Here is a 21,823-nt window from a genome sequence, read left to right on the forward strand (position 1 = left end):
ATGCACCACACTGCTGCCAGGGTTGCAGCTGATGGAAAAAAGCTAAAATTGTCTTACACACCAAAAGAAAACAAGCAGTACATTAATGGGATGCATGTGATTATGGTCAGATCTACTCATGTCCTAATGATGGGGGAGTGATATTATAAGCCTCATGACTTATACATACACATAGTCAGCTTTTGCCAACTGTCCTTGCTGCATTTACATGTTTTTTCTTCTTTGCATTTGTGTCTTTGTCATACTGAATTATACTTTCTTTGTTTGAAAAATACGCCACTGTGCTGCCAGTAGACACCATGTTTGCAATTGGTCATATGATGCAGGCACCACCGCTTTTATGTGAACATGCTCATGGCTAGATTGAGGAAACCTGGTCTGACTTACCAAGTTGACCATCATGTGACCACTTAAAGTGATTGCAGTTAGATAACATGTAAGCTGAGAGACACACCCCTGCAGTGTTCTCCAGACGGCTAGTCCTCGTTACTATTATACTTTGTCATCCTCAACAACCTAACAAACGCTCAAATTACTGTGTTGTGGTTAAAATGGATTTCCTGTGGATGATGTGGAGGCTTTTTTTTCCTTCATTCTGTTGCCTTATAGAAAAGTTAACTCAGCTACTTTTCAAGTTTTACAGTTACGTTCAAGTTAGAGGGCTACAGATCACTACCAACACCTACTGTATGAGGAAAGCCGAGCAATGTCAGACCTGTGTCACAGGCAAACAGGAGTCATGTTAGTAACTTGATGTTGACCCGTTCCTGTCAACAGCAAACAGGTTCTTCCTGGGACCTCACTGTGCTCTGAAAGTAATTGAGTCCCAGGCTTAATACCAGTTTTAAACCGACTGCCAACCCAGTTTCCATCCCCACTCCCTAAGGGGAAGTCCTCCTCTTCTACCAAAAGTACCACTTCCACCCCCAACTCCAAACCAGTGCACCATCCACATCCCCACTCCCAGTTCCAGTCTTAATCCAAGTCTCAGTTCCAGCTCCTGTGCTGAGCTCCAGAGTATCCAATCCCCAGGCACAGTCTAGGGCTGGGGTGGGTCCACTGGTTCCCCGGCATCTGGATCCAATCATGGGTGTTTGTCGTCGGGAATTGAATCAAATTAAAAAGTTTAATATTTAATGCGACACCAGATGGAAGCGGAGAGGGGAAAGAGGCCCTGCGGTCAGCACTAATATCCCCTTCTGAAGAGCCATGCTGCATTCCTGGAGGGAGAACCGCTGGAAATATGTACACACACACACACACATACACACACAGACACAATTAGTGCATCGACACTGGTGAATGCAATGACAGCCACACACACATAAGAAATGCACAAAGGGTGAAAAGGTACAGTGCATGTACAACATTATAAACCTACTGAACACTGAACAACAATGGATCTACAAGCTGGCCTGGCAATCAAAATGACACTGTGAGATACACAGGTGATGGGTGTAACACATACCTATTAACAGACACACACACACACTTTTAAAAAAACAACTTTTGCTGAGTTATCAGATGCAGAAACTCTTTAGCTCTTCAGCAAAAAAAAAGAATGAAAAAGCAAAAATACAAGCACATATAAATCACTGACACCTCTGACAATTATTAATAGTTGCACGTTACTGTATATTCCTCCTATATGCCTCATTTACTGAAAACAGAATCCAGTCACTCACATGACGACACTTTGTGTAAATGTGTCTTTAATTTGACTCTCAGACACCAGTAGATTCTGGGTTTTCTCGTCCTGTTAAATCAGGATATAAATCTTTCTGTCACTGTTCAAAAAGTCTCCAAAATGTCTTTTAATATAAACTTTTACCATGCCATTATATATTGGGTGTGTGCAATTTTATGCTTATTTAGGTTGATATTAAATGCTCCGAGGACAGCGTGGCTCCAGCATTCGAGAATAAAGTCATAGTAGATTTGGTTTCCATCATTTGTTACTGACGCATTATATTATTTGTTGGGTTTTGATCTCTTTAGTGTCAATATACAGTACAGTATGTGATTCTGACGTGTTTTATTCTTTTGAGTGTGTGAGGGATTTTTATGCTTCTCTCTGGGGTCTATAAAACTTAAATAGACCTGACCTATACTCAATCGAATTAAAGTAAACTAAATTAGTTTTATACCTACAAAGGCTTTAGGCTCAGGGCTGCCCGTTCTAATCCTGTGGTCTCCCACCATCATAAAATAACTTGTGAGGCTCTGCCACTGATTAGGTACTATACTGCTATACTGCTATAGGGCATGTTGGATTCAACATCTGCTAGAATCAAACCTGGGTGAAAATCCGACTGTCATTATGTTTTATTGCCAGCTTGTGATAAGCTAGTAATAGCAATAAACTGGACAAGTAGCATTTAGTAAAGCAACCATCTATACTAAGTGAGGATGTAAATTAACAAAGGTCATGTGAGTTGATGAAGCACCTGCATTTACTCACCATTTTCCCATTAAAGGCCTTTTACACAGAGGAGTTGTCCGGCTGATTTGACCTGCATGCTTTTTAAAGTTGAGTAGAGCTGGGCTTTAAGTTAAATGTGCCATTTTGCCCAGCTCTAACGGGTGTGACAAACCAAAGGGAAGCCACTCTATGTGCTGTTATAGACAGTCCTGAAGAAGATCTCTGATTGAGCACTGAGTGAAAACACCTGCACGGTGTACCATCCCATACAGAAACGTAATCAAAAGTGACGGTGCCATATATGTCGCCCTATCAGGGATATATTATTATCACATATATACATCCTCTGGATATAGGAAGATATATGTTTATAGCCTAATAGCCATAGTAAAAATTGTATTTGTACACATATTAAAAAATATCTATATTATGAACTTTTATATGGTGTAACAGGTGACAGTATGTATGTATGTTACTTAATTTTTCCTAAAAGTTTCCTGAAACAACACATATAAAAATTCTACATCTACATTATGTTTTTCTTATTTATTTTTTTATTGATTTTAAACATGTCTATGTATATTGACAGGCTTTAGGATGGATCCATATTTACATAAAATATGTCTACAATATAAGCATACATACATAAACATTTATGTTTTGTATGGGCTAGACATATATAATATAAATTGTTCCATTTTCTAATAGGTATATATATGTATTTGTATATGTTTTTCTTTTATATGTACATATTTCAGATATGGAAATTCAATATATCTATATATATTACATTTGTGTGTGAGATGGGTCTTTAATTTTTCAGACTATAGCACTGAAGTGATCTTTTAATCTCTAGGTATGTTATCACGAAAGATTTGTGTCTTTAGATCAACCTGCTAATCAATAGGTTAAAAATTTAAAAAAGGGAAGATTTCACTGGTTTTTGACTTTGTGTTTGTTGGTAGTACTTTTGCCATAGACATATAAAGGCGTTTTTTTTTTCAGATTTGTATGAGATATATTAGTTTTCAGTGTTATTAACACAAAACATAAACAAGAAAAATTAGTTTAAGCTGAAATGTTGAATTTATTGCAGCATATGTGTGATATGTCTCCAGTTAGAACGGGATGTGAAGTGAACTGCAACACACATGCTTTGTGATTAAGTTGGCTCATTGTGCATGTGTGTGTATGTGAGCCTGATTAATGTAATGAGGATTAATTTCAGGCCTTCTGAGAGGACCACCCTGAGTGAGACACAAGACTGGGCACCACCTGGTTAGCTTTCGCTCACACACACAGCAACACTTTGTTCATGATGCAGGAATTTGCATAGCAAATCACTGTTACCATTACCAAGCCATCTCGCTTCAGTATGTGTCTGTGTGTGTGTGTATGTGTGTGTGTTCCCGAGCTCATACATAACAGTGCAGCTCATCACAAGTTACAGCCCAAACTTCTGTCACCACCTGCTAATACATGCGCAAAAGCACACACACATGCAAAATCCTCTGTTGCATTATCTCATTGTCATATGTTGTGTCAGCATCTGTCCAGCCGCGCACACACACACAGACAGACGCACACAGACACACACACACACACACACACACACAGAGACACACACACACGCACACTGGGAAACCCCATCAAGCAACAGAGAATCTATAGGAGTGGTGTGGAAAGAGAGAGGCTGGGCTGCTGGGGAGAAATCCAGCAGAAGTGATTTCCATCCTGAAACGGTTCACTGGTGCCCGACTGCTCTCTGATCCCCTGGCGGTAACAATATTCAGCTGACATTTCACTGGAGAAACTTAATCCCACCTTCCCCTGCCAGCGATACCTTATTGCAGGGCTGGCATGCACGCACGCTCGCGTCTCAATGTAAACCATCCACACATGCTTGTACACAACTGGAAAAACACAGCTAGGGCTGATTCTCATCCAAGTCACCCCCTCCGACCACCAATGTTTTCCCCGATCATATATGTGATACATGTTCCATAGGTCTTACTGCAGGTTGGTTGATGCACAGAGAAAACAAGAGCATCTGATGCTACAAATGTTGGGAAACCACCCACTTGAGTGGGGTTAAGAAGAGTTGAAATGCAGATAGAAATGTGGTAAATGCAAACATAAGAAAAGCTTGAGCTCTCTGCACTTTTGAAGGGACTATTGCTCATATAAAATAAGTGCAATGCAACACCCAAGTAAATAGTGAACTGACAAAAATAAAAAAAGACAATAAAAAGCCAAATCTACACTGAGCAAGTGACACATCTATGTCCATCTGGGTTCAAATATTAACATCAATAATCAAGTTTCCATCCAAATTTAGCTTGAACTTTCTCTGACTTTTCAGAAAACACAAATTAATTTGCATTTCCAGCACTAAATTAGGAGATGGTGATGTAGATAAAAACTGGTGAACGGAAGCAAACTTTGTGAAGTCAGTATAGCTGTATACAGACACAGAGGCAGAAACTAGCATCACCACATCAGCTGTTATTTTAACAAAGTCTTTCCTGTGTGGAAAGTGTTTTCACATCTAACCTGTTGGTTCAGTTGCATTTGTCCGTTTGGTTCAGTTTGTTCAGGCTGGTGTGTAAAGATGACAAAGGTGACCTGAACACATCTCAGGTCCTGTTGGACTTTGTTTGTGGTGTGAAAGCAAAGCAGACAAGCCAAAGCAGCTTCTGCAAGATCATTAGGTCACCATGGTAACAGGGATTTTTGCTGATCGATCGGAAACTCCAAAGAAGTTAATACAGAGGTGTGTTATACTTGTGTCGTACTCCCAGATCTCCACTACATCTCCATATGTTGTAGAATCAAACGCCTCTTCTTCATCCAGCCTCCTCCTCTCTGTCCTTTTAATAACAGTTACAGTCTAAACTCTTAATCCTCATCAGTTATTTCTTGATGAGTTTTTGTGATGTCAAAGAAGATAAATAAACACATAAAGCACAGTGAAGGGTTCCATGACTCTCAGTCACCAGGTCGAACTTTTTTTTCCAAAAAACTGTCCAAACAGTGATGTACAGATAAGTCGAAATGACTTTATATTTACAGCTCATGGTCAAATTGTAATTAGAATTGTTGAAAACTGCAGGGAAAAGGCCAAAAATCTGAAATCCTTTCTTTTCATGGTTGAGACCAAATGCAGCTGTGAAAGCACCTCTCAGTTTTCATTTCGGCCGCCATGTTAACAGGTTAGAGCGGAAACACTGCCTGTGCGTCTCACATATCGCAGCTGCATCGCGTGATCTAGAGGTTTGTTCCTATTTTTCATACATGATGTGTGCAGCTGCTGGCAAAAACAGACAGGGGAAAGACCTGCTGACAGCCATATTGACATATAACATTAAATAAAATTGACACTTTCTACTATAATTTCTATTTCTATGTCTAAGGCTGAATCTGAATATTTCAGAGACATGATGAAATATAAATATTTTTGAACCATTTATAGCAGCTACATGCGGAGACAGCGGCATTTTAGAGAAACTTTCTGTTAAAAAAAAAAAAGAAATTAATTTAAAATGAAAACAATGCAGTTGTTGTAAATACACGTACGATTGCTAGCTGTACCAGGACAGCTGCACGCAACTCAGGCAGGATGTTCCTGGTGTAACATACATACCATGTTATAAACAGCTCTGATTTTGATGTGTTTATCTGAGACAAGTTGGTGCAATAAAAAAAAGCTCACTGTATGAGTCCTTTACATACATTAACATTAATGCAGGGTCTTGACCAGAGGTTGTGAATCTGTGTGACTGAATCAGACAAGCAGTGCACAGCTGGAAAAAATCCAATGTGCACAGTCAACTTTCCCCAGATAAATAAAGGTTAAAGGAAAAATCAAACAGACATGCAGGTTTTCATTGCAAAAATTTCAAGTGCGTGATTTGGGCCTGGCATCTCAGCATTTTCCGATGTTTTCCACTCAGGGAAATACTGATGAATAAGTTCCAATGTGTGAAATTGGGAATATTTAACAGCTTGAGTGGGAAAGGCAGCTACTACTGTTGGAAGCAGTAATCCTGATTTTTTGGATTTTGTCGGCTGGTCTGTGATTCACCAGCTGGTCCTCTGATTGCTACATGACTCCCAGTCCTAGAGCTGGGTGTCACATTCAAGTCCTACTGTTTACATTGGAGGACTCAGCCATGTGGGCTTCACTGCCACTGTTATAGAAGAAGCAGTAAAATAATGGAAAAGGTTTAACACAAGTGTGTGGTTATATATATTTAAATGTGTGTGTGCTCGCGTGTGTACTTCTGCATGCTATTAAACGTGCATATGTGTGGCTCACGTGTGTGTAAAAGCATGTGTGAGTGTGCAGAGGCATGTGCGTGCATGTGTGTGTATGCGTAGGCGTTCGGTATGCCTGCCAGTCTGGGGTTCTCCTGGCAATGAAGGCTTCCCGCTGCAGCATCAGAGGTGACGAGGTGCGAGGGCGTACACACACACACACACACACACACACACACACACTGAGGGTTTTCCTCAGTTTCATGCCAAAGCAGGGAGAGGAAAAGACCAGTGAGAGGTGCTGGGAAATAAGCAGCATTAAAATAGTGAGGGCTTTTTCCACTGGCACAGTCCCACATATGGCGAATACACAGAAGTGACAGGTGACTAGGCCTGGCGTGACTTCTGTCTACACAGACACACACACACACACACACACACACGTACGCACTAAAACCACAAGCACATGACCCTCATACACATACAAGCTGTAAAAAACACATAAACAAAAGCATTCATTGCAGACACTCTATACTAGCTAATACGTGCATCAACACTCGTCACGCCCACATACTGATACACACATACTGATACATCCCTTTAAATTCATCATTAATACAGTGAAGTCCACTATTAAGAAGAAAAAAAAGTGATGTTTTTCCTTGCCATGTGCTTGGGGTTTTGGCTTGTATTTTTGTGTGAAGTGTTCCACCATGAACTTGATTTATTCATTTGTTCAGAGAGACTCTCTGGACCATGTTGTCTTTCTTGCAGCTTTCTTACTGCTTCCATTTTATATTCTGTATGGTTCCGGTAAGCAATAACAGGCCATCATGTTCTTATTGCTCTCCAGTGTGTCTTCTTAGCTTGGCAGCTACTAGCAAGCTAGTTGCACACAAACACAAAACTGTGCTCACATACACTTAAACGCACACGGGCCCTTAAAACACACATCTTGCATTGAGATTTTCAGAGGCTGATTTACTGACATGCGTCACTAAACGCAGATTTTTTTTTTTTCCCCCTCGGAAATAAGCAAAGTGAATGTTAAGAAGCCTTATACTGTCTTATAATCTGCGTGGTGCCAGTTCGCACCTCACAAGGACCAGCTCAAAGTTCAGTTCACTCAGATTAAAATTAACTAGTTCACGCTAATTTCTTTTTTGCTATTCTTCTTCAGGAGATCCATCCGAGTCCCCAATCATTGCCACACTACTGTAGACTATTATCGAATCAAAAACAGAGATTACTTTTAAAAGCCAAGAATAACCAGTGTGAGAATATGTTTTATGGGTATTTGCTGCGAGTTTGACTTTGGTGAAGGAACTTGGTCTTTGGACCCTTTCTCAATAATCTTCTGCGATCATCATTCACTCAGATATTTCAAAAGACTGGTCAGATGCTTCAAGTCAATGTGTCATTCCCAATTTGTTGCTGATGTTCAGACTTTTTTTCCAGACCCATAAAAATGTGAATTTTTTTTTCCATTGGAATCTGCACTGATTTGTTCATAAAAGTCTTTCAAATGTTCATACGAACTGTCTTCAGCAGTACCAGTAGCTGTGTCATGTACCGTAAATCCTAGGGTGCCACTGTGAAACATGGTTCTTCTTCTCCTGATGGTTTTTGGCGGTTGGCAAACAGCGTTATTGTCATCTACTGGTGTGTGAGCTCACGTTCATGAGTTGCAGATACATTGCGTTCACTGTTCACCAAGAATGAGCACATTCAATGAACGGCACAGCACTGCTTAGAATAACAGAAGAAAACAAGTCACTCTTTATTGGCATTTCTAGTTAGCTGAGTTTCCCTTCCAGTAATATGTGATTAAAAAAGGATTAAAAGACGACTATGAGACAGCAGCTGCCTCATACTGTCCCACTTAAACCTACATTAATACATTTTCTTGTCCATTTGTTGGCCGCGAAACAAGCTGTGAACACAACAGTGACATAAAGTTGATAAGGCAAACATGTAAGCAAACATTTACACTACCGGCACACAAAGAGGAACATTAGCATTAATTTAGAATTGTGTCTTTGGCTACCAAAAAACCTCCACCAGCATCTGAGGGAAACATTTGGCTCTTTAGATGCTAAATGCTACAGTATGTTCACCAGCTCGCTGTTTGGTGCTGGCCAAGTGGCGTGGGTAGGTCATCAGGACTTTTTCCACAACTGAAGGTGAAAACCGCAACAATGAGCTGAAAGATGCTAAAACTCTTCACAGAGCTGAGGGGAGCTGCAGAGTGAAGTGATAATTCTCTGCAGCTATGTCACTGCGAGTGACCCATTTAATACCACACACGTATTATTGCAAGAATTCTGGCAGGATTAAGACATCAAGTTTTTACAAAGTGAACCCAGTTTACACCAAACCAGACAGACTGAACACTCAAATTGGCAATGAGTCTTGGCCAACATCACTGCAGCACTGGACCACCCAGCCAATAAAATGAATGTCATGCTTGGCACCAAAAAAGGTCAGCAACTTAGCAAGGGGCTTTAGCGGTTCAGACAACAGCTACTTTTCCCTCCTTGGTTAAACTGTTCCTCTGGAATTAACGAATAAATATTAGTTATCACTGATGAAAAAAAAAAAAGAAAAAATATTAATGTTGTTGTTGCTGACATGAGTGGAGGAGTGTCCCTGTGTTACTCAGCCACTCATCGTCAAAATGTCTCCATACGTCCCTGGATGGTTGTATATTTTGAGGCCTTAACTTCCCATTACCTTACCCAATTTGCCTGTGGCTGTGGCTCCTGTGGCTCAGTCCACTGAGGGCTGACTCAAGCAGTGAGTTAATTTCTGCCTCTGGGAAAATGTTTCTATATAAATACAATGTATTTAACCCAGGACACATTATGAAAACACGTTGCCCTGATGTGCAGCGGAGGACATCATACGCACATAAAATGTGTGAGCCCGCAGCAGGGTACCCTCTTCACGTGTGAAAAGCCAGCAGCAGACCATCATAGTGGCTGTACATCATTCATCCAGCACATAAAGTAATCAGCACCAAGCCTGTACCAGCAGATCATCAAAGCAGGAGACATGATTCAGTGGTACAATATGGCTCTGCCACTCCCTGCTCTGTGTGCGCAGACATAGTGTGTGTGGGTACCTGAGCGTTCCCACTTAACATCCACTGTTATTGCAATGAAACAATAAAATGGATACAATGATGTAATATGTACCATCTTCAGTTTACCATGACACTATAACCTGCAATAAGTTTCCATACATTACAGAGAGTGAGCTGATGCATCAGGAAAAAAGACGTGGAAAAGACAGGGCAAAGGGACAGGGAGAACCGTGAGAGTGGGAGCTGTGTCGCACAGACAGCCGGGCAAGAAGAGGAAAAATTCTGCAGACTGTATGAAAAAAAACAGAGGTCCATCAATAATGTTTTTAGTGTAGACACACCTGGAAATTAGCATCAGCATGGTTTGTTTGCCATGTCTGTTAAGGAATGGAAAAATAACCTTTGTTGCTTGTCAGATTCATATAGGCTTTATGTTGCAAGGTAATTTTCCATCCATCCATTTTTGCTGCCTCTCTGAGGTGAAGTTGGGTGGCGGTGGCAGCCGGTCAAGCAAAGTAGTCCAGACATCCCTCTAACCAGCAACGTTTTCTGGATCCTCCTGGGAGATCCTGAGGCGTCCCCAGTTAATTTTAAGAAAATAAAACATCTCATAAGTTTTGCTGATACAGTGTAATCTGTGAAAAACTACACAGCCTGCATTGGTCTGGTGTCATACTGTAAATACTCAAAGCTTTAAGCTGTCTGCTATTATATAAACATAACATAACTGAAAGCTTTCATATATAAGTAGAATCATTTTAGTTTCTGCCAGTTTCTAAGAGCGTTAACTCAAAGAAACTCACAGACTCTGCTCCCACAGACTAGATGTGTCAGCCAAATGTAACCGGAATACATGTGATGATGTGATACAGCCAAGCTACATGACCTTCAGCTGTGTGTTCTTTTCATAGCCTTTGATCTGGTCAATGATCTACATGAGACATTTCTTTCAATTGAGACTGTGCCATATTTCAGAAAAAATATGCTGGTTAACCATCATATGCAGCCAGAGAGTATGCAAACAGAGAGAGAGCTCATGAGCTCATCAGGTGGCCGGGACTTCCCACACATCTACAGGTTTACAATTAACTAGCAATGACTGTGGCAGGTAGAAATGACGTGGTAGCGGTCAAAGTCAGAAGCAGTGATGTGAGTTAAAGAGCAGTGATGATGCAGAAAGGCATTTTTCACAGGTAGAGCTAACACTGTTGGGCAGTAATACATATTAATATAGTGTCATGTAGCATAAAAGTTTGAAATTCAGTAATTACATTGCAGATACTAATCTCAGTAATACGTTATTACTTCAACATTTTGAGGGCTGGGTTTTCTCTCTTAGTAATAATTTGAAAAGAAGGTTGATATTAATTTCATCTCTCTACCTTCATACGTTAGCTTTGTTCAGCAGCAGGCAGCTAGCCTCTCCCAGAATTTCTACACGTATTAAGTAAAGTAATAATAATATTTGCACCTTTTCAATTAGTTATAATTATTGGGTAATTGACTCTTCAAGTAACTTACCAACACTGCTAATAACATTAACATGAGCCCAACTTACTGTGCATGCTAGCTCACCAACTCACTGACGCACCTAAACACAACATTGTTACAGTTAATAAACCTGTGCTGTTCTGCTATGACAGCTCAAAAAAGCCCATGTATATATTGTGAGGTCAGTGTCAGTGGATAATGTTTTATATAAAACAAAAAGTAAAAGTCGAAAACCAGAAAAACTTTTCTCTTCAAGTCTGTCAGTATGGCCAGTAATGACTAACAGTATTAAAAGTTAGATTGACACGAGCACTCAGATTTCTTTTCCATGTATTTCAAGCCTTGTTACATGTTATCTTATATTATACAGCAAACTCATTTACATATTCAGTTCTGAAGCAAAATTAGCATTCATTTGGAGTCACGTCTCTGGCCATCTAATGCATGTAAATCCAGTATATATTCTCTTTTAGCTCTGTATTTGGTCCCTACCAGCTTGAGAAAAACATTTGGCAGTTTATCAGCTGCTTCAATATGTTCACCAGCACATCGCTAACATTGCCTGTCTGCTGTTTGGTAATGAGCAATTAGTGAACAATGGGTTTATAAAAGAAAATTCATTCATTCATTACTGATGATAACCACTTTGGAGAAAGGTTTCTTCAAAGTGGCTATCATCAATAATTTTACAATCCAACTGTCAACCAGTTTGAATGGACCTATATTTATTGCAAAATGTAGCCACTTTGTATTCACCTAACAAGCATCATTCATTGGTGGTGCAGGGTGGCCCATGAGATCCTTCAGCAGTAAAGAGAATAATTGCTGTGTGATGCAGAGCGGTGAGGGTGATAGAGCGGTGAATATGAGTCACGCTGGTTTCCCCCTCAGTCATTATTCTGTCATTGAAATTTCACTTGAAACTCAGGCACAGTCGCGAAACAATCCAGACACTCATGCACATACAAGTTAATACATTACTAATTATGGTCTACGCCCACTGTATGGACAGCTGAAGTCACAGACAGGCCGTAAATGTAACATCATGTCCAGCAGCGGCCATTGTAGTCCTCCTTTACACATTTATCCTGCATCTGTGTAGTTTCAGAGCATATGAATTTCTAAAGGCAGAGACTGACACTGCCATTATTAAATTGGAGTTGCCAATGAAGAGTATTTTTGCCGATATCCAATATCTTAAAATTTGAACCTTCTTATGCCAGAGTATCGTGTTATTTTCTGTATTTCTGTTGACTCAGAGTTTCTTGGCAGGACAGAAAAGCTTCTGAAACTGCATTTATGCCATTACGCACTAAAATCCCCACTGATATGAAAATAATACTACTTACTTATAATAATAGTCTGTATCCTTGTGGAGAACTGTGAGGATCACTTTAGTTTAGTGCTTCCCATGGGCTAGATAAAATTTTTGCATCATGCGGTCGGCAAAGAAGCAAATAAATGGCCACATCCTTATGCACGGAATATGAAATGTATGTGCAGTTGCTAAAGCATGCCCGCATTCATTCAGGTATATTCTGAATGTCTAAGAACTCATAAGATTCTCCTTCAGCTTTCCCGGTTGCAAGACCTGTTGTTTGACTTTGGATTTATATAGTGTTTGATTTTTTTTCCCTTCATAGGAAGCACATGTCAAGATCACTCAACACAATATTGCAAACCCAAACATCCTATACGCTACTCCTGGAATTTTAGGAATTAAAGTTCCCCCTGTACGCTTCGCAGGAAGCTGTGGCCTCACCTCTCAGGGATTGCAAAGAGGAGTTTGTGGCTTCAACTTTGACCTCTGCTGATAATGTGACAGACTATCAATCTGACATGAAAGCACACGGGTTGAGTGTTGAGATGCTTATTTAGTCTAAATTATACTTTGCATAGATCATAAACACATTTTTCAAAACCTACTGTAACTACTAATTGAAAGAAAAAATGCAAAACTGACAAAAAGACAAAGGAAAATCATTGAAGATCGAGGTGCTGAAAAGTCAATGTGAATGAAGAGTGTGAGGGAAAAACAAAGAAATAGACACTGGGGGGCATTTTCTCTGCAGCTTGATTGAAGAGACTTTTCTTGGAGGACCTTCAGCAAAGCTCTCATTCTCTTTCCTCTGAGAACTTCTCACTAACTCCCAGTTGTTTTCTTAAAGAAGTGATCCGCCAAAATACTTCATCGCAGCAATAACAGAATTATGGCTGACGTCAACGAGAATTGCACTTGAAGTGTAGCTGGTGTGAGTTATTCGGGGTGTCGAAAGATTTGATTCTTAAAACTCAGTTTCCGTTTAAGATTTTTTTTTCATACTTGACGTTAATGAAGGACATAAAACTAGTTGGAAATGAAAAAGGGGTGGCAGTTATTTCTGAGCAAATCCATTAATTTCTTCAAGCCCTGTGCCTTTTACTGTCTCAATGCTCAATGTCTCACTTAGTGCAGCGCTAACTTCAACAAATCAACATGCACAGTGATTTCAGATGTTCTTCAGTTGACCTGGCAAAACCACAGACTGTTTTACCTGCAGCTTTGGAATCTTTCAATGTTCAACATATACAGAACAGAAATAGCGATCTATTACATAATGTGAGCATATTGCTCAAACTGATTAGCTGAGGCTTTTGCAATTGCATTGTAAGAATGTGGTTAACACTCTTGACAGATATGTCTCTCTTTGCTTCCTTGTATGTCTTTCCACTGACTTAGTATGCATCTATGCTGCCCACATTTGGCATGTTGAGGAGGTCCCACACTTCGAACCCTGCTGCTCTCTGAACCAGCAAAATATTACAGCATGTCCTTGGAATGCCCCTCATATCACATAGTGATAAAAACACCAGACATCTTACTGAAGAACCAGACCAGAACCGTAGCAGACAAAGTAGTTTACCCAGCTAAAAGCCGCCAACCATATGGTGGTAATATCAGGGAGGGGAGAGTAATAAAAAAAGGAGTTATGTACATTCTAATGGGATGAGTCATTAGAATTACCAATTACAGTGCATTGATCACTCATTTCAAGTAATTTACTTTGTTTTTTTTCACATTTCAGCCATGCTGGCTTGATGGATAGCAACCTTGGTCCGTCATTCATGGTGCATCCACCACTTCTTTGATCCAAACTGAAATATTTTGACAACTATTCGATGAATCACTATGAATTTCTGTAAAAATATTCATGGCCTTCAGAGGATGAATCTTGATGACTGTGGCTAGTTCTCTGCTGCCACCGTGAGGTTGAGATTATATGTGCTAAACAACAGCAACGTTAGCATTGTGGCTGTTAGCATGTTAGTATAGCAGTTAGCTCAAAGCGCGACTGTCCCAAGTACAGCTACGGTTGCCACGTATCCCATATAATATGGGTTTGTCCCATGTAATACGGGATTGTGCTGTATTTGAAAATGAAATGCAGTTTGTCCCTTATCTGTCTTTTCATATATAAACTATGTCTTCAACGTGCTGCGGATAATGTAATGTCAAGTAAAACCAAACCAGCTATAACCTAAAAGTGGATTGGAAGAGTCTGAGCAGAGGACCGACAAGCTCTGCATGCTGTGATGTCATGTGACGCCAGTATCAGTGGTTGCCTTGTACAGGTAAAGATAGCAGTACTCTCAGTAACTGTTGTTAATGATGTCTGAAAGTCCACAAGAGAAATGCCAAGATGTAGAGCTTTTTCCATTTTTTCTCTTTTCTTTTCTTTTTAATTGTGGTTTTGATCAACAGTCAGCCTTGCATATTTTCTGCAAATTTCCCCACTGTGGGACTAGTAAAGGCTATCTCAATCTTAGATGTAAGAGGCTGTTGAGATATTGAGATATCCCTGGTGACGAATAACAGGCCAACTGTACAGTTTTGTGTTGAGCTTTTTTAGTCGGCCATGGAGGGATGTTTGACTTTAAGAGTGTGTATTGGCCTTGTGAAATTTCAAAACATGTTTGCATCACAAAGGGATAGGAGTCCTGGGGGGTGGCATGGTTCCTTATATCTCAATAGATGGTGGCAACCTTAAGTACAGTCTCACAGTGCTGCTAGCACGGCTGTGAACTTTTCTCTCTCTTAAGCCCCTGCTTTTCCAGCCATCATTCTTCCCTGTGATCTGCCCCATGCAACCCCCTATCCATCCATCCCCTCCTCTACCCCGTCTTCCCCATTCTCCTCTTCCTCTCCATCTGCACTGCCCCAATTAGTATTCCCAGTCAACCATTTGGCCATCTCAGTGGTAATAACCTCTGAGCCAAACAGACCCAAAAAGCAAGACTTTACGAGCTGTGACTCTGTCCGTCTCCATCTCCAAGCCTGTTTAAACTGTGATCAAGTCTATGCAAGTGATGTTGCGAAGGCCACTAAACAAACTCTTTATGTTGGAGAGCAGCGGTTGGAACATTGGGGGAGGTGGTGAACAATGCTCTTGACTTTCACTTGGTTGTTGATTGGAAAAAGCTTAAATAATACAATCGCCTGCACTTTGATGAGCTTCCATACCATGGAAAGAAGCAGGATTGTAATGTTTGACTCCTCTGACTGGCTCCAGAATCAGGATTTTCTTTTCACTGTAAAATGAGTCTGCAGTGAGAGACAACAGAAATCAAAACCGTTCTTTAAAAATTCCCATCTGGGAGTTGCTGCAGTGCAACCACTTTTTTCCGCTAATATTCTCTGTAGCAACCGGGGATGGGGGCGGTTGGGGGGGGTCGATCATTTCTCCAACAGGTTATGTCGCAGTAGAAGATTGTGTTGTACCTGGGTGGTGCACAAGTAGTACGTAGTTGGTGGAAGTGAATATAAATAGGTTATAAAAATCTATCAAACTCAATGTTAGCTGAAATCTACCTTTATCAAATTAAAAGCCCTCTTCCGAGTCACATCATTGTGACATTGCAGCAACGGCAATAAACCTGCAGTTATGTGTATATAGTGGAAATGCTGAGTACAACCAACAACTGTCCCCTACTGGTGATTAAAAGCTCCATTTTAAAGGCATCATCAGACTCTTCCAGTTTTTTCCTGAATGTTTGAAATGTATTTTCATCAGCAGCAACGTACTGATCAAAACTTGTTTCCCTGAACTCATCACTCAATCAAATACCAGCTGACAGTGACTGCTTTGACTTGACTGTGATGACTGATAACAACATTTGTGACATCAGTCCCAGGACTATAGTCATGCAACAGCTAACATGGTGACAGACCGGTGCAAAGAGCCACCTTTTGAAATACTTTGCTGCCAGCACCTGTCAAGGAGGGACAGAGGAGTGATAAAATGCAAAAGAGGGCTTGGGTGAAATCATGACAAGCTTTCATCGATGTGGTGGAGACGGATAGGACTCACGTTGACAGCTCACCAGGCCTCCTCATGACATGTCAGTGGTATGAGGTGATGAAGAAAACAAACACACACACTTGAACAGAAACACGAACAGAAGTAAAAGACGCATGTCATGCAGCATACATACAGACCATTTGTAAATAAGCACGCATGTGTGTGTTACTGGCAGGCTGATTGCGTTTGCATTTGTATCTCCAGATGAGTCAAGGGCAATAACACTGATGTGTGTGTGTGTGTGTGTGTCCCTGTGTGTGTGTGTGAGTGAGTGTGTGTGTGTGTGAGTGAGTGTGTGTGTGTGTGTGTGTGTGTGTGTGTGTGTGTGTGTGTGTGCGTGTGAGTTTCCATTTGCATCCAGATGCAGCTGAGCGAACAGGAAATGTGGTGTTAACTAGAGTCTCACTGCAGCGGCCCACAGGTTAAATGGTGTCACACTCAAAGGAAAGGGTTAAATGGAACCACATGGATGCACACACACACATGAAGACACAAACAGATGCACATGTGTACACATTTGTACACACGAAAGAAAATACACGGACGCTCTCTCTCTGCAAATTTTGGAACACACTGTGTACACGCTCAGCACGTGGGCATGTACATGTGTTAAAATGCAGATGTTATCCCTATTTCTCTCACTCTGTCTTTCTTTTAGTTTCACACACACACACACACACACGCAAGCAGCATTCCAGCATTATATTCTGTCACTTGGCCTCTTCCTGCGTCTCTCTATTGTCTGCTTGACAGGCTGGCTCAAGAGTGTGTGAGAGTTAGTTTTGTGTGTGGGTGTGAGAGCACGAGCTCGCCTGCGTGTGTGTGTATGTGTGTGCACTGCAGCCCGGCAGCTGAAAAACCTCTTCTGCTATGTATTAGCGGTTTTGTCAGAGCTGTGTGTTTGGCCCTGTTGCCATGGTGACAGACCCTGCAGACAAGCTCCAGGGCTACTCTGTTAGCGTTAGCAATGTTTATGATGGCACGGAGTGAGGGAGGGAACCAGAGGGGGAAAAAAAAGCAAAGAGTAAGATACTGAGAGATAGAAAGAGAATGTCTGACATGATTTTCATCAATCACTTCTTATTTTTTAATTTGTATTTTCCTTTTTGTCGTCTTTTTCCCACCCCTTTCTTCTCAATATAAATATAGTGCACTTTAAACATCTATTGGCAACTATACTTTCTGCTTTCCTGACTCAATTAGTTGTTACTATTCTCTCCTGTGTTTTCTCTCAAAGGTGTAAAGTGGTGTACGTGCAGACGGACCTGTTGCTATGAGGGCATGAAGCAACACTGGTGACCTTTTTTATAACATACCAATCAGAAATATTAAAAAATACAAAACTGCTTCATCCATCAACAAGCTGAAAAATGTCATTTTTCCAGTCCATTTGCCACTTCTTGGAGTTGTCCGTGTGTGCTCCAAGCCTATTAGTGATATTTCCAACAACAAATGAAGGATTCAACTTAGATTTAACTTGGACTCAACTTTGGATTTTGGCACCATAGTGTTTTTTCAAGGACGTTTTTCATCCCTCAAGGGAAAAAAACACAAGTTTCCTCTACTTAGGAGGATTTAACATTGCCAGGATGGTGCAGTCCTGTAACAGGTGGGCCTCAAAACACACAGACACATCTAGTTTGGTAAATATTTTCCTGGCTTATCGCCAGTTATGGCAAATTTTTAAAGGACCGCGGTATCATATTTTTAGGCTTGAAAAGATTAATCAAAAACAGTAGCCTATATGTATTCAATATATTTATAAGAATATTGTTACCACAGTTACAGGGTTTTGTAGGCCTACAATTTACAACTCTACAGCAGAAATAAACATGTCTACAGCCTGGAACCAAAAAGGTTCACTTCATGACAACTGTACGGGTGTGAATTTATATATAACTCATCCATTTCAAATTTATTAAGCCTTAAAGTTCTGCATAATTGAGGATGTGAATAGGGGTGAAGGTGCAAGAGTGTATGCTTGCCATAAACCGACATGCACCAAAGTCTTGACTTCACACACGCCTCTCTCGCCCATTTTTGGATTAGCCGGGAGTTAGGTGGAATCAGGCACTGCCAAGATGGTGACTGCCAGCGCAGGCCCACTCTGAGCTCCAAAACAGTCCCTGGTAAAAATTGAGAGAGCAACAATGACAGAAAACAAGAGTGAGCATAGGGAAGGCCCCAAAGATGGTCAAATCTATTTTACGTTCTGTTAGACGGGTGACCAGTCAATAATTACGAGCAGGGAGGAACTCCATGTAACGTAATTTTGTAAATAAATATTAACCAGCCAAAGACAAGCTAAACATAAAACCATGAATGTGACAGTAAAGCTGGTGAGGCAGTCGTTTTTGCAATTTTATTTCTTAGAGGTTGTAATTAACAAGAGGCTTGGTGTAATCTAAAGCAGAGCTGGCATGAGAAGCTTATTTTTTATACAAGAGGGAAATGAGCCTGAATAGCTCTGAGTCGTATCACAGGCTGAGAAGTTTAAGGGGCGAACTCTAAACTGGCACAAACTCCTGCAGCTCTTCTAGAAAGCTCTCATCTGTTATTAGTTGCTTCACTTGTCATATTGCTAAATGACACGTTTCCATTTGTTTATTTCTGTTTAGGTCAAATTGGAATAAATCACCCCAAAGATTGGTTTGGCCACTGGTTTATTTCACAACAGGTATTAAAAATAGTCAACATTCAAGTCATCCATCACAGTAAAACCTGAGCAGCCTTTAGCTTTTTGTCGAAGTTAAATCCAGTGGCAAGCTTCGGCTGTTTTGAAAAATTCACCTTAATGGTGCATTCAAGGACGAGTTGGCAAAAGCCAACAATAAGCAGACATGGATCATGTAAAATTGACAGCTGGCTCAAATCTCAGAATCACATAATAGTCCCAAAACAATCCCCGTCTGCAACTTGCCACGCAATAACAATGTGAGGATGTCACCCTGATGTACAATAATGGTATAGTATATTTTGGAAGTTGTTAATGTAATGGAATATTTATTTATTTTTACTAAATAAACAAGTTACCCTTTAAGATTCACAAAGTGCATTGAGTCAAACTCTGGACTGAAGTATAGTTTTGAATTTTATGTATGTTACTTGAGCATTTCCATTTTGTGCTGCTGTGTACTTCTACATCACATTTGAGAAAGAAATGTATTTGTTGCTCCAATGTATTTATTGTCACAGTTCAATATTTTCAGGACCCAAATGCAGACACACAAAGACAGATTGGTGCAGTGAAGGTTCAACGAACTTACAGGCAGGCACAGGCACTGGGAAAAATCTTAATAAACATGATCAGGAATCAGGCAGGAACAAAAAAACTGGAACCTCTTCACAGGAACTTAAGGGAAACATAACCAGGAACTTACACAGACGATCTGACAGAGAGTGAGAGGAACAGAGAGACTGAATACACGCAAGGTAACAAGACACCGGTGCAACTAATTGGAGTGGGGCAGGGAACCACACTGGGACAGGAAGTAAAATCAACAGGCACCTTAGGAAAATGGTTTGCAAATAAAATAGGAAATAAGAAAGTCACTCAGAGAGGCAGGTTATATATTATTTATAAGACAGCTGTACAAGTCAGTTTGCTTTGTTTGGGTTTTCAATGCGTAAAAAATGTACATTTAAGATGCATGACCATAAACTACTAGGCTCACCACAACCTGCAGCCAAATTAAAATCATAATAATATAAGTACACAAAAAATTAGAGATGACAGAAAAAGGATGAGTTATCAGCATTGTCTTGTAGTTACATCACTAAAACCTTGATCAAAGCTGGAGACAAGCTGAAACCTACGAAGACGGGACAAACCACACGTAAAGTTTGGACCACGCTCTCATGCAGACTCTGAATGTCAGGCACAGCCTTTAAATGCAGCGCAGAAAGTATGCAACATCATGAATCATCAATAATCAGCCAAATGAACAGTAACCACACAAAAAATAAAAATCATTAACATTTGCAGCCAAGATTAAAAGCAAAGCTTTTGCTTTTTATTATTGTTATTTTTATAACTTTATCAACTTTATGGACTGTCATCATATTATAATCACACAGATTTTTTCATACACCACTTGTGACACAAAATTTAACAACTTACTAAACACTGATTAGGAATTATTTGCATGAAGAGCAGTTTTCATACTGTACTGCTCAGTTTTTAAGCTAAATAGAAGTTACTGTTCCTACCTTTTTATTGCCACTTCATGATTCATGTTGTAAACTATTCAACTTATTTTGATGTTTCCATTTCCTTTATCCTCCGACGAGACTTACTGTGCAGGATATGTTAGACAGGACACATTACGAGCTGAAATGCTGTAGTTTAGATAAATTACAATATGTATATTGAATGCACACACATTAAAATATCTGTGTACAAAAGCACACACGCACAAACACAAATATGCTTAGTCATTCTATGCATGTGTGCATGCACTCAACACATTCAACTATACACACACATACACACACACACACACACACACCGTGGGATCCTTGTTGCACATATCCAAAACACTAACCACAATATTTATCCACCTACGCTCAACTGTAGCTTGTTACCACGACAACGTCAGCAGCCATAACTCCCTATATTGACTGAAACGATCATTAATCTTTTCAAGTCTCTCCTGATGGACCAGTAATGATATGTTAGTATTCCAACCTCCTAGTACCACAGCGTTGGTGGACTATCACCCACCAAATGAAAATATGAGGCAATGGCATGTTGGAGACACGGAGAGGGAGGCTTGTGACCGGAAGGTTGCCAGTTTGAATCCCAGCAGGGAAAAGCAGGGAAAGTTTGACTGGGGATTGAGCATGCTCTCCATTCCCTCAAAGACTCCCACTGGGGCAGAGTGGAAATAGTGAATCTGGATCAATGGTCATTTTAGTGACCGCTGAGAGGAGGGGTACCACAATTATTCATCATCTGATGGGGTCTCTTTCATCACTAAAACAAGTGAGGGACCATATAATACACGGATCCTTTAAGATCCAATTTTTTTCTTAGCTTAACAAAATACTAATATTATAATGTATATTCTTGTCAGTCTTTGTTGATACTCTCAAAATATTTAGGCTACTGCATGTTGCAACAACATGAACAGAAGTGAATATCATAGTTTTCCTAGTGGAACATCAACACTTCTTACAGCTACTTGCTTATATTTCAACAGCAGTGACAACCAGCATCACCAAAGTTTG

The sequence above is a fragment of the Trachinotus anak genome, unplaced genomic scaffold, assembly GCF_046630095.1.
Source record: "Trachinotus anak isolate AG129_WGS33_773 ecotype Australia unplaced genomic scaffold, CSIRO_AGI_Tana_v1 ptg000025l, whole genome shotgun sequence".
Lineage (NCBI taxonomy): Eukaryota > Metazoa > Chordata > Actinopteri > Carangiformes > Carangidae > Trachinotus > Trachinotus anak.